This window comes from Montipora foliosa, chromosome 12 (assembly GCF_036669935.1).
Source record: "Montipora foliosa isolate CH-2021 chromosome 12, ASM3666993v2, whole genome shotgun sequence".
Classification (NCBI taxonomy): Eukaryota; Metazoa; Cnidaria; class Anthozoa; order Scleractinia; family Acroporidae; genus Montipora; species Montipora foliosa.
In genome coordinates this window covers 38,326,275-38,336,383 of record NC_090880.1, presented here as the reverse complement: position 1 = coordinate 38,336,383, position 10,109 = coordinate 38,326,275, and the positions used below count along the sequence as shown (strand labels likewise).

General features: G+C 38.6%; 1 pseudogene; it reads left to right on the top strand.

Annotated features, from left to right (window-relative positions):
* Positions 1-181: 181 nt before the first annotated feature.
* Positions 182-5,962, top strand: LOC137981157 (mucin-like protein; annotated as a pseudogene).
* Positions 5,963-10,109: the final 4,147 nt, after the last annotated feature.

Below are 10,109 nucleotides of genomic sequence, written 5' to 3'. Positions count from 1 at the left end.
ACTGTGACAATGTGTATACTCTTCCTACAGCCTCGAATCCTTGTCAAGATATTCAACCTGGCTGCATACATGTCTTGATTACCAATCTGACGGACAAGAGAAATGCTCTTGCTATGCTGGTTTTGCATTAAATCACGATGCGAGCATGCTCAGGCATTCCAACCAAATTGATTTTAACGAAATGGGCAACAAACAACAAATATGGAATGAGTCTCCTTTCAATGATTCCATCTATGTTGATTCTAACTGGAAGGTTCTTTTTTTCCATTTTACAAGACATTGACGAATGTGCGTTCAGCCAGCCGCCATGCGGTCAAAACTGTTCAAAAAACACGAATGGAAGTTACACCTGCTCTTCGTGTGACAGGATGTAGACTCGACAGCACATGGACAGACTTGCAATGGTAAGTTTTCGAGGTCACATAATTGAGCAGCTTTAAATGACTGTCAAAAGTAATTTCGCAAGTTGCAATTGTTATGCTTATCGATTGGTTTTTAAAAATCTCGCGCTCGTTTATCAAACCGAAGAGAAGGGAAAACCAAAACCAATCGCGACTTGCACCGCGCATTTTTCTTGCGCTTTGAGCAAGTTACATGGAATTGCTACGAATACCCGGATTCGTTCAGTGCGCTGTTTTAATCCGCCGTGCTGGTTCGAAAGCAATTACTTTGGGATTTTTTTTCGGGACATCCAATTGAAAACTTACTATTCCTTTCAGGATTATTATTTGAAACTCATATTGAATCCCAGATGGCCTCATAGCTAAGACATTTGAGCAGTGCATTCCAATTGCGCGATCAGGGGTTTGAAGTACTGTTCAAGCCCGGTGTTTCTACATTTCTTTACGATGAACTTCACTTAGAAAATCGTGTGCTATACGAAGGCCTGCGAATATTACTGATTAATGGTGTGTGACGCACCTTTTACCACGCATAAGTGGAGCGGCACAGACAAAAATGGAACTTGTTTTCTTGAAATGGGCACCGAGCTCAATTCGCACCGTTTTAACATTCTCAATGACGGATAATTTGCATGTTCTGTCACAATGTTCACGGTGTTATTGTTGTTGTTTCAAAGCATTTTCTCCAATTCCAATCTTTCTTTGTATGTTTCTTATTTTCAAGATATTGATGAGTGCTTGGATTTCAATTTCAATGTCAAGATGAATCACAGAAGTGCGAGAACACCTATGGATCATATAAATGTATTGCGAAGAAGGATTGTATTGGATAGACAACAAGTGTCAAGGTAAGAATAAGTCAGCATCAACAACTTAAACCCTCTGTTCTTGTCTTTAAAAAATGATACAACGTACTTTATTTCTGTCACTTGATTGAAGTTAGGTTCTTGTTGTTCCTGTTTGTTTTGCGAAGCATTTGGATACTCACCGTACTTCTCTGCACCACCCTTAAGTTTTTCTAAATGGTGGACAATTTACTACTTAAATTTAACATTGCTAATATTGCCTCATGCAGATAATTTGAGTCATTTGGATTTGTAGCAAGCTCATTACTGCAAATTACAAATAGTATCATTTAGAAATAGTTTTTGCAGCGCTGGATACAGTGAGTGTTCCTTGTCTCTGAAGGACTCGATAAAGGCGAGGCACCACCTCCACCACCACCTCCTCGGAGCCAAAGCAACCATCAGAAGAGGAAAGAATAGAGTCTGTAAACATTGACATTCAGGGACTCAACACGTCTGAGGTAGGATCTACCATATCGACGTCGACTAAAAGCCACCTGAACATTGGCTCGACGCATACGTTTTTAAACATTGGTGCATATCTCTCCCGTTCTCTGCGAATCTGCGACATGAGCACCGAAAGAAAAATTTTAATAATATTTGTTCAGTTGTAGCACCTCTCCGCCTAGTTTTTTGTTTTTCAAAATAGATTGGCTAGTTTCAGAAGCTGAATTAAATAAGAGGGAAAAGGTTTGAACAACGTTAATTCGCAATTGAATGACGTCGCGCGACCGTCGCAGATCGTACATTTGGCAATGGCGCTAACGTCAACTGCGAATTTTCCGTTATGTTTTTAATCTATAAGTAGCGTGAATAAGCGGATTAATGTGTTTTTCGCTTGTTATAGTGGAACAAACCAAAGGAGGACGCATTCAAACAATCGGTTGCACAGGCAGCCACCAGAGTCTGCGCCAATGATGGCAATTGCATATCAAGCAGGTAACGCAATTAAGTAAACAAAATTGCATTCACTGGGAAAATGAAACCGTACTTTAGCTCGTCTATTTTTGACAGGCCGTTTAGCTGGCTGGCTCTTGACTGACTGACTGACTGATTGATGATTGATTGATTTGATGATTGATTGATTGATTGATTGACTGACTGACAATGAGGTTGACTGACAGATTGCTCATAATAGACTGAATGAGTAACCTAGCAGACGGCCTTTCAATAACGGAGCACCAACTGGGCAAGAGCCCAATAATATACATGAAAAAAATCCTCAGATCTGAACGGCTAAAAAAAGAGTGCATTTCTCATGCAATACGGGTGCAAATTTGTAACAGCTAGGAATGCAAAATGACAATTGAACGCGTTTCCAAGGTTACAGTTTAATGAAAATTTTGAATTTGACAAACGTTGTAGTCTATTTCAACCTATCAGTTAAATGCAAATTAAAGTGCGCTGTCAAAATTTCGCTTGGTTTCTGTCTTCCTTTTTTTCATGATTGTTCTCTTGTAATTTGGCATAAATAAGCACTTGTAAATTGTTCAGACTACAATTTTGTTGCTTTGAAATATTTACCCGTTCTTATTGATACCACATTACACGAGAAAATACTTATATACCTTGGACGTATTCTGCAATAAGAGTAGTTCATTGATCAATTCATGCAGTTCTATTTCTTTGTCTTTGTAAAGCTCTAAACGCAAGCGGCGATCATTAAACAACCTCATATTCACCGAGGATCAAGTACATCTCTTGCCTGGTTACCCAAAACAGGTTTCTCAAGTTCCTCTTTTGGCCGTCATAGCATTTTACTTACAGACTCCTCTCGGATCATCAAGCTCCGTGATAAACAAGAATGTTGTGGTGACAATTGTGAAGTCTTCTGTGGCGGAAATCTCCTTTGCTCTCAATGCAACCATCTCAAATGTGCAACAACTCATTGAAGACACAGCCACAACAGCATCAGCATCAGAACCAACATCAGCGACAACAATATCACCAAGAACATCACCAACAACAAAGACCTCAACAGAAACACCAACTGTACCAGTAGAAGAGGGGGACCCCAATACCATGCTACATGCTATAATTGGTGGTGTTGTTGGTACTCTTGTGTTTGTCATTATCGTCAGCTTCATTGTTTGGTGCCTGTGCAGAGGGAAAAAACGGTAAGCGGTCTGACAAGCTCTCTCACTCGTTATGTAAAACATTTTGATGTGTCTTTACTAGACGTTTTTGAGAAACCTTTAAATTTCCTTAGAGTATTAAAATAAAACCATGTCGTAACTTCAGAAGAAGCAGCCGAAAGCACAGCGACAGCAGCAATCTCAAGGCCAAACAATGTGTACCACTTTTTTGGTTAATTCTTTTTTACATAAGGATAAATTTGAGGTTTTTTTTTTTGTCATTTTCTCTATTAACGTTTAGCGCCATTTCTACAAATTTTATTCATGGTCAATCATTTTATCAGTGTTGTGATCTTTATCCTCCCCTAGTTGCTCGACGGGAACGAATTAACATGATGACTTTAAGGTATCATTTAGAAGCTACCTATTGGACCTTCTAAAAAAATTAAAAAAAAAGAAGAGAATTTTGTTTTTGTTAGGTCTCAAAAGGTAAACAGTGAAAGGTCGGTTCGTGATGAGGAAAAAAACGATACATTGCGCTTGGAAATGGACCGTGTAAAGAGTGCTGACGATATTGGTTACCACAATGACGATTACACGTAAGTAATTAAAACTTAACAAATCAGCGTTGTCTGTACTCTTATCGATATTCGTCATCACAATGTTGTGGACTCAGGAGGCGCCAAAGAAAGTGTCTATTTCAGAGCGTAACCAAAATCATGACAGAAAGAAAGAGCAAGCGTTGTCTATAAGTTTCTGGCAATTTGATTGTATTTTCTCCTGTGTCTGCAGGTAGAGATGGGTTCGTGGCGCTTGCTCAAGGTTGTCATGTGCGGTTTAGATATTATTTAAAAAAAATTAATGTCTCGGTAGTCAATAGATATGTTTTGCACGCACTTGTTTTTTGCTGCCAAGGGTAACTGATTCCGTTATTTGATTCCATTTCAACCGATTCCATTTTTTTCACCTCGTTGCAAGAAACACAAAAGTGAAATATCCACCCCTTCATTCCTTTGTAATGGTCAAATACTGTTGTAATATCATCAAATTGCACAGTTACCCACCCATATCCCTCACGTCAAGTATATATAGCGTATACTTGACGGGTTCATAAATGCCGAGTAATTAGATTACTAATTTATTGTTCTATTCCGCAGGATTTCACTCAAAGTACGTCTTGAACGCAAGAGACCAGGTTCCTTCGTATCTGTGGACACCTAAACCAAGTTAGGAAAGCAAGAGTTTTACAACACTTCACACAGGACTGGCCAACATATATTTTTCGACTGCTAAGGTTAAATTTACTTGCTTGAGAGACGGGCTTGTAATCGGAATTTTTCAAATCGTTGTGCGAGATCATTACACTTTCCATTTCCGATTATCCGATTTAATATACCTTACAATTGTTACAGAGCGAACAATAATTGTTGCGGTTAACCAACAACAATAATTGTTGCGAATACCGAAGCGAACAATAATTGTTGCGGTTGCGGTTTCTTCCCAGTGGGAAGAAAAGAGAGCATCTCAATATGAAGAGGTCATTAGAGAGCTTAAACACGAAACGTTTTAAGCAACATAAGGCAACCGGAATTGAGCTGTTTTTTGACTCCCACATTTGCCTTGCTAAGTATCTTTCTACCCTTATAAACGATTAGTTTAAAAATCTGGAAGAGACGACTGCCCGGCCATTCAAAATGTTTACTTACGGTTTAACGTCCGTCGCTCAGAAACGCCTCGTGCTTAACCTCGCTATTGTTGATATAAGGACCTGTTTATGACAATGGTTCCCACAGGAAGTGATGTCAATGGAATTCGATAGAAGGAAATGGCATAGCGCGCATTAAAGTAGAATGGCACAGAATAGCACGTGTAGCCACTGCTACAAACTACAGTGTAACACAAATGTATCTTATTTACACTGATGAATATGAACGTAGTGAGCTACAAGTACAGCACGTAGTACAACGTATTAGGTCAACTTTCTCTTTCTTTATTGCACAGTTTTGCGATAAAAGCTTTTACTTTTTAACGTTTATTCGTACTAGAAAGTAAGTTACAATCTTCGACAAAAACCTTGAAACACTTTGAACATTCTCACACCGTTTTCGCCCCCTCCCTTTTTCAACGTTGTTGTAGCCAGTCAAACAGTAAATTGTCATGTGAACACTGTCCAATGGAAAGGGGTGTTTCAAGGATTTTTGGCGAAGATTGTAGTATATATTTAGTAAATAGATATATATCGTATGACTAAAAAGACACGATTAAAATGTGTGATCGTTTTTGATAGAGAATTGATTTCTAATAAAAATCTGCTATTAAGGTTAACTAATCTAAAGAGACGGTTTCAAGTATCTGAACAGCCAAGCATTCAACACTTTAAATTTATTCAAAAAAATATGGGGAGCATATCCAGACATCGTTCAACGTCATAGAAATTGTGAAGAATATGTTAAAAATGTTGGATTAAACGCAAGCTGAAGTCAAATTTATCAACATCGATTCAACATTTCCTTTGTTCTAGGAAACGCTGGAATTCCGAGAGGTCAATTGAATAATCCGGTTAACAATTGTAGAGAACACTCAGGCTAACATCAGGCCAACGTTCTGTCGGCACTCTACGATCGACAAAATGATATAACGATGTGTAACATATGATTTTTTGATTTTGGGGCTCATTTTGTTGAAACTCAAGCACGCTTCCAACAGGCCTGTGAACCCTTCCTGCTTACAGAGCAATACTAAAAAACTTCTCCCATATCACATTTGAACCTTAAGCTCGAAAATTCAATACACAACATGATATTATAATTCACAAAGGCAGAAAATACCACAGAATCCTTTTCCAGCGAAATATTTATTGAAATAAACAACATATTTGCTCTTGGAGGCGAAAACCTTGCGTGCGTGAAGACAAGAAACTCAATCGTGTCAAATTACCATGTACTTCAGGTAAATGCAGCTCACTCTGATTTCGTCTCGACGGGCGATAGATTGTTGTCGAAGTCCAGTGCTCGTCGCTTTTGAGATTCCTGCCTAGTTTATCCAACTGACTTTCTATTATTGAGCTCCATAAGGGTATATTTTGTTTAAGGATCCACTAAAACGCCATTCGCGTTACATGACTTTCGACGCCATTGCAGGCTAAGTTAATGATTCTACTGTGTCCACCAGAGAAATCTACGCATTTCCACTACCCTCTCGATCCTAAGAAAATACTCGCAGAAGGCTCTATCCACAAAGACACCACTTACCAGGGGAGTGACAGGCAAGACTTTTACCGACACGGGAAAAAAAAAAAAAAACTAAAAAAAAAAAAAAAGAAAACAAACAAACTAAACGCAGACCTCGCCTGGGTTTGCCATGAGGCAACCCAGTAATGAGCTGACTAGTTGACCAATTACGGTGCCATATGCATGCTTGTCACGCGAACAAGCATGGCGTCACATGCCTGGCCAGTCTTCGATTTAGAAATTATGCAAACCCGAGCAAACAAATGTCAAATTAAAGAAGTGAAAAACATCAAAATAGAGCGACAACACTTACCTACAAATTACGAATAGAAATAACGCGAAGAAAACAAGCTTTAAACGAAACAGCAACAGAACGTATCGAACACGCGCTATTTAAAGACGTTCGTGACTTCGTGGCTCTGCAAAACGCTCATGTTACCTGTTGAAGCAATGGGAACTAACCAAACGCTCATGTTGCATACTGACGCCATGGCAACTAACATTTTTCAGAGTCTTATTACATCAGTCATGGGTTTCACATTACATGACTTTTCAACCTATTACGTTACTTTTCGATTTATTTCGTTGTATTTATCGAAACGTTATTTTGCTTCATATGGCGCGCCATACACCATATAGTTTACCATCTTTGTTTCAAAATGACTTTCGAAACGGGTTTGCGTAAACATGATTTAGGAGTGGACAGTTTGCAACGAAATTGATAACAGGGCTTTAACTTCCGTCAGACAATGCGGAATTTTTGAATGCGCATGCTTTGTCATGACTGTCGAGAAATCGATTTTGGATTTCGCCTGGATTCGAGTGTCTTCAGAGTGTGTATTGAACATTTTTGTCTGTCTGGATTAATGTTTGCAATCTTTTTGTGGGGAATTTTTGTTCTAAAAAGCAGTGATGCCGTATGTCGAAGGCCGGATTTATCCTCGAAGTTGTTTTACGGCTGAGTAGTGTTTTCAATTCACTAAAATTGTTGTCTTTTGCAGTAAGCAGTTAGGATAATGATCCTAAAAAAACGAATTCGAAATCGGACAGCAGACCTCGTCGTATCTAAAAGACATATAGATCGCTTAAATTGAAAAGGATGGCGAACACTGGTTTTAGTGAACAGGAAAAACGCTAATTTAAAATGAGCGTTTTAAGTTCAACCAGAAGCACGAGCTCTGGCCTTGAATTCTGTAACTTGCAACTTTTTTCCTTGGAACAAAGCTGGGGATTTTAGGATACCAATTTCATGCCCAAATATGGACAAAAATACGATCGACGCTGCACGCGCGGGAAAATGCACGGGCTTCCTTACATCCAAATAAGGAAATTTTTAAACTAAAAGAAAAAAATCAGCCCTGAGCCAGCGGTTAACCCTTCAAGGTGACGTCATAAGTTTCTAGTTCAATTGAGTTTGATATCCTGATCTAAAGTGGCAGGCCATTCCACGGTGAGAGGGTAGCGACAGTAAAAGAAGATAATATCCTCCCACAAGGACTAGATTACATTACCCTAACACTAATATACGGAGGTGACTGACAAAGCAAAGTCTTAAAAACGATTAAAAGTATTTTAAAAGAAATACGGAACCGCACTGACAAGGTCTAGTATGTCCGAGTGCTGCACTTCATGTGTAAGGATTCCACGAAATGCAAAACTATTCCAATAGGACTGTTTAATGTAATTAGTGGGATTTCTGACGCTTGAAGGTTTTCAGAGAGATCATTACCAACGTTTATGAAATAAGTATGTAAATGATCGGCGATGTTTTTCCTGTCTGTATGCCATTATACAGCAATTTTGTGATGGCTGGTGATATACTACTCTTTTTCCCCTTTATAAGTATATCGATTAGGTTCCAAGTTGTTTTTAAGTTCTCACTATATTAAAACTAAATTGAGACCTTAATTCTATATTTGTTTCTAGATTCAATAACAACGTTGTTGATAATAGCAATATTCGGTTCTTACCCAGGTAATGTGCTCGAACTGAGTAATGGTTCGAGGATGTTCATCTTGAAATCTTTTGTCGAGGTTGCACTCCGTATCGAACGTGACTACTGGTTGAACAATGGATTCGCTCGTGGCCTTGCATTGATTCCCGATATTTCCAAACAGTCCCCTCTGAGGTATTGACCAAGTTTCTCAATATCATAACTGGCATTTACTATTCGCTCAAGCTCTTCCACGTTCGTAAGATCTTTCTTGATGTTATTTACTTCGGAGTTGGTCTTATTCGAGTCTGTTCTCTGTTGATGAAGATTTTCGTTGGACTGCTTGATTTGTTTCAAAAGATCGTCATACTTGTCCGAGAAAGGTTGAACTGAGGTTCTTAGTTCGCTAAATTAAGTAGTCAATTTAGAATGAAGCGGCTCGATTTCCTTCTCTAGAACCCTAAGCAATCGTTAACTTAGCGCCGTAAGAGGACAGAGCCCTCTCAAACGTGGCCGGACGCCATAACGACATATGCTAATCCCAATGGCCAAAGACCAATGACTTATTCAATTCAATGTGGACTAACACCCTACTATCTAACACAGAGAACCCCAAAAAGCAATAAAAGAAAGGTTCATTTTTAACGAGAGACGTTTCTTTGTTTTTCATGTAAGATAACCGTGATGAAGAAACAAAAAACCGTTAGCCGTGAAAAGGCAACTTTTCTACCCGTTAGCCGAGAAAGCAATCCCCCCATAGAGACCCTCTTAAAAGGATAGAATTCAAGGAAAGCTTCCTATTTTGTCCCTTTTATGGGATGAGATTTCCTATTTTTTGGCCACTGTCTTTCCTATTTTCCTTTTTTCTGAGTGTCATTTGTCACTTGACGTATTTCGAAAATTGCTGCGAAGAGCAACAACTCGTTGCGAAAGTAACACGATTATAACACATGGGCATTGGAAACACGTTTTGTCACAACAATTCTCGTTCTTAGTAATACAGCTGACGAGCTTCTCAAAAAACCATTTGTATGTTGTTTCCCGGGGGGGGGGGGGGGGGACTCTCATATAAAAAGGGATGGGATGCTCGTCGGACATTTTAAATTAAACCCCTAAAGGAGAACAATCTGGGTGTGGCCCAGGCCTTTTTTGACCCCTAAAAGAGGCCTTTTTTCAGGTCATATGAATCAGTAGAGTAAATAAAAAAAATTATAAATATACAGAGAAAATATATACTTTTATATTTCTTCGCCCAGGGGTTGTTTGTCTGTTGTTATTGTCAATAATTGGTTCTGCTTTTGAGATTTAAAAGTAGGACTGTTAACCTACATTTACGGATTTACATCATTTACTTTTAAATGTAATAAAACTGTGATCATAAAAGTTTGTTTATCATTTATACTCATATAATCATGTATTCCAAAAGATATTTCTAAAATGCATGTTTGCACTTGATTGAATGGTGGCTATGGCTGTACTTCAAAAATATGAATATATAAAATCACAATAAAGAAGATCTTACTGGAGTCCTGCCTCGAGTCTTGGCATTGACATTAGTTTATGTCTTAAATTCCAATAAAGAAATAACTGTGGAGGTCCGCTCTTAATCTTGGCTAAAAATATAT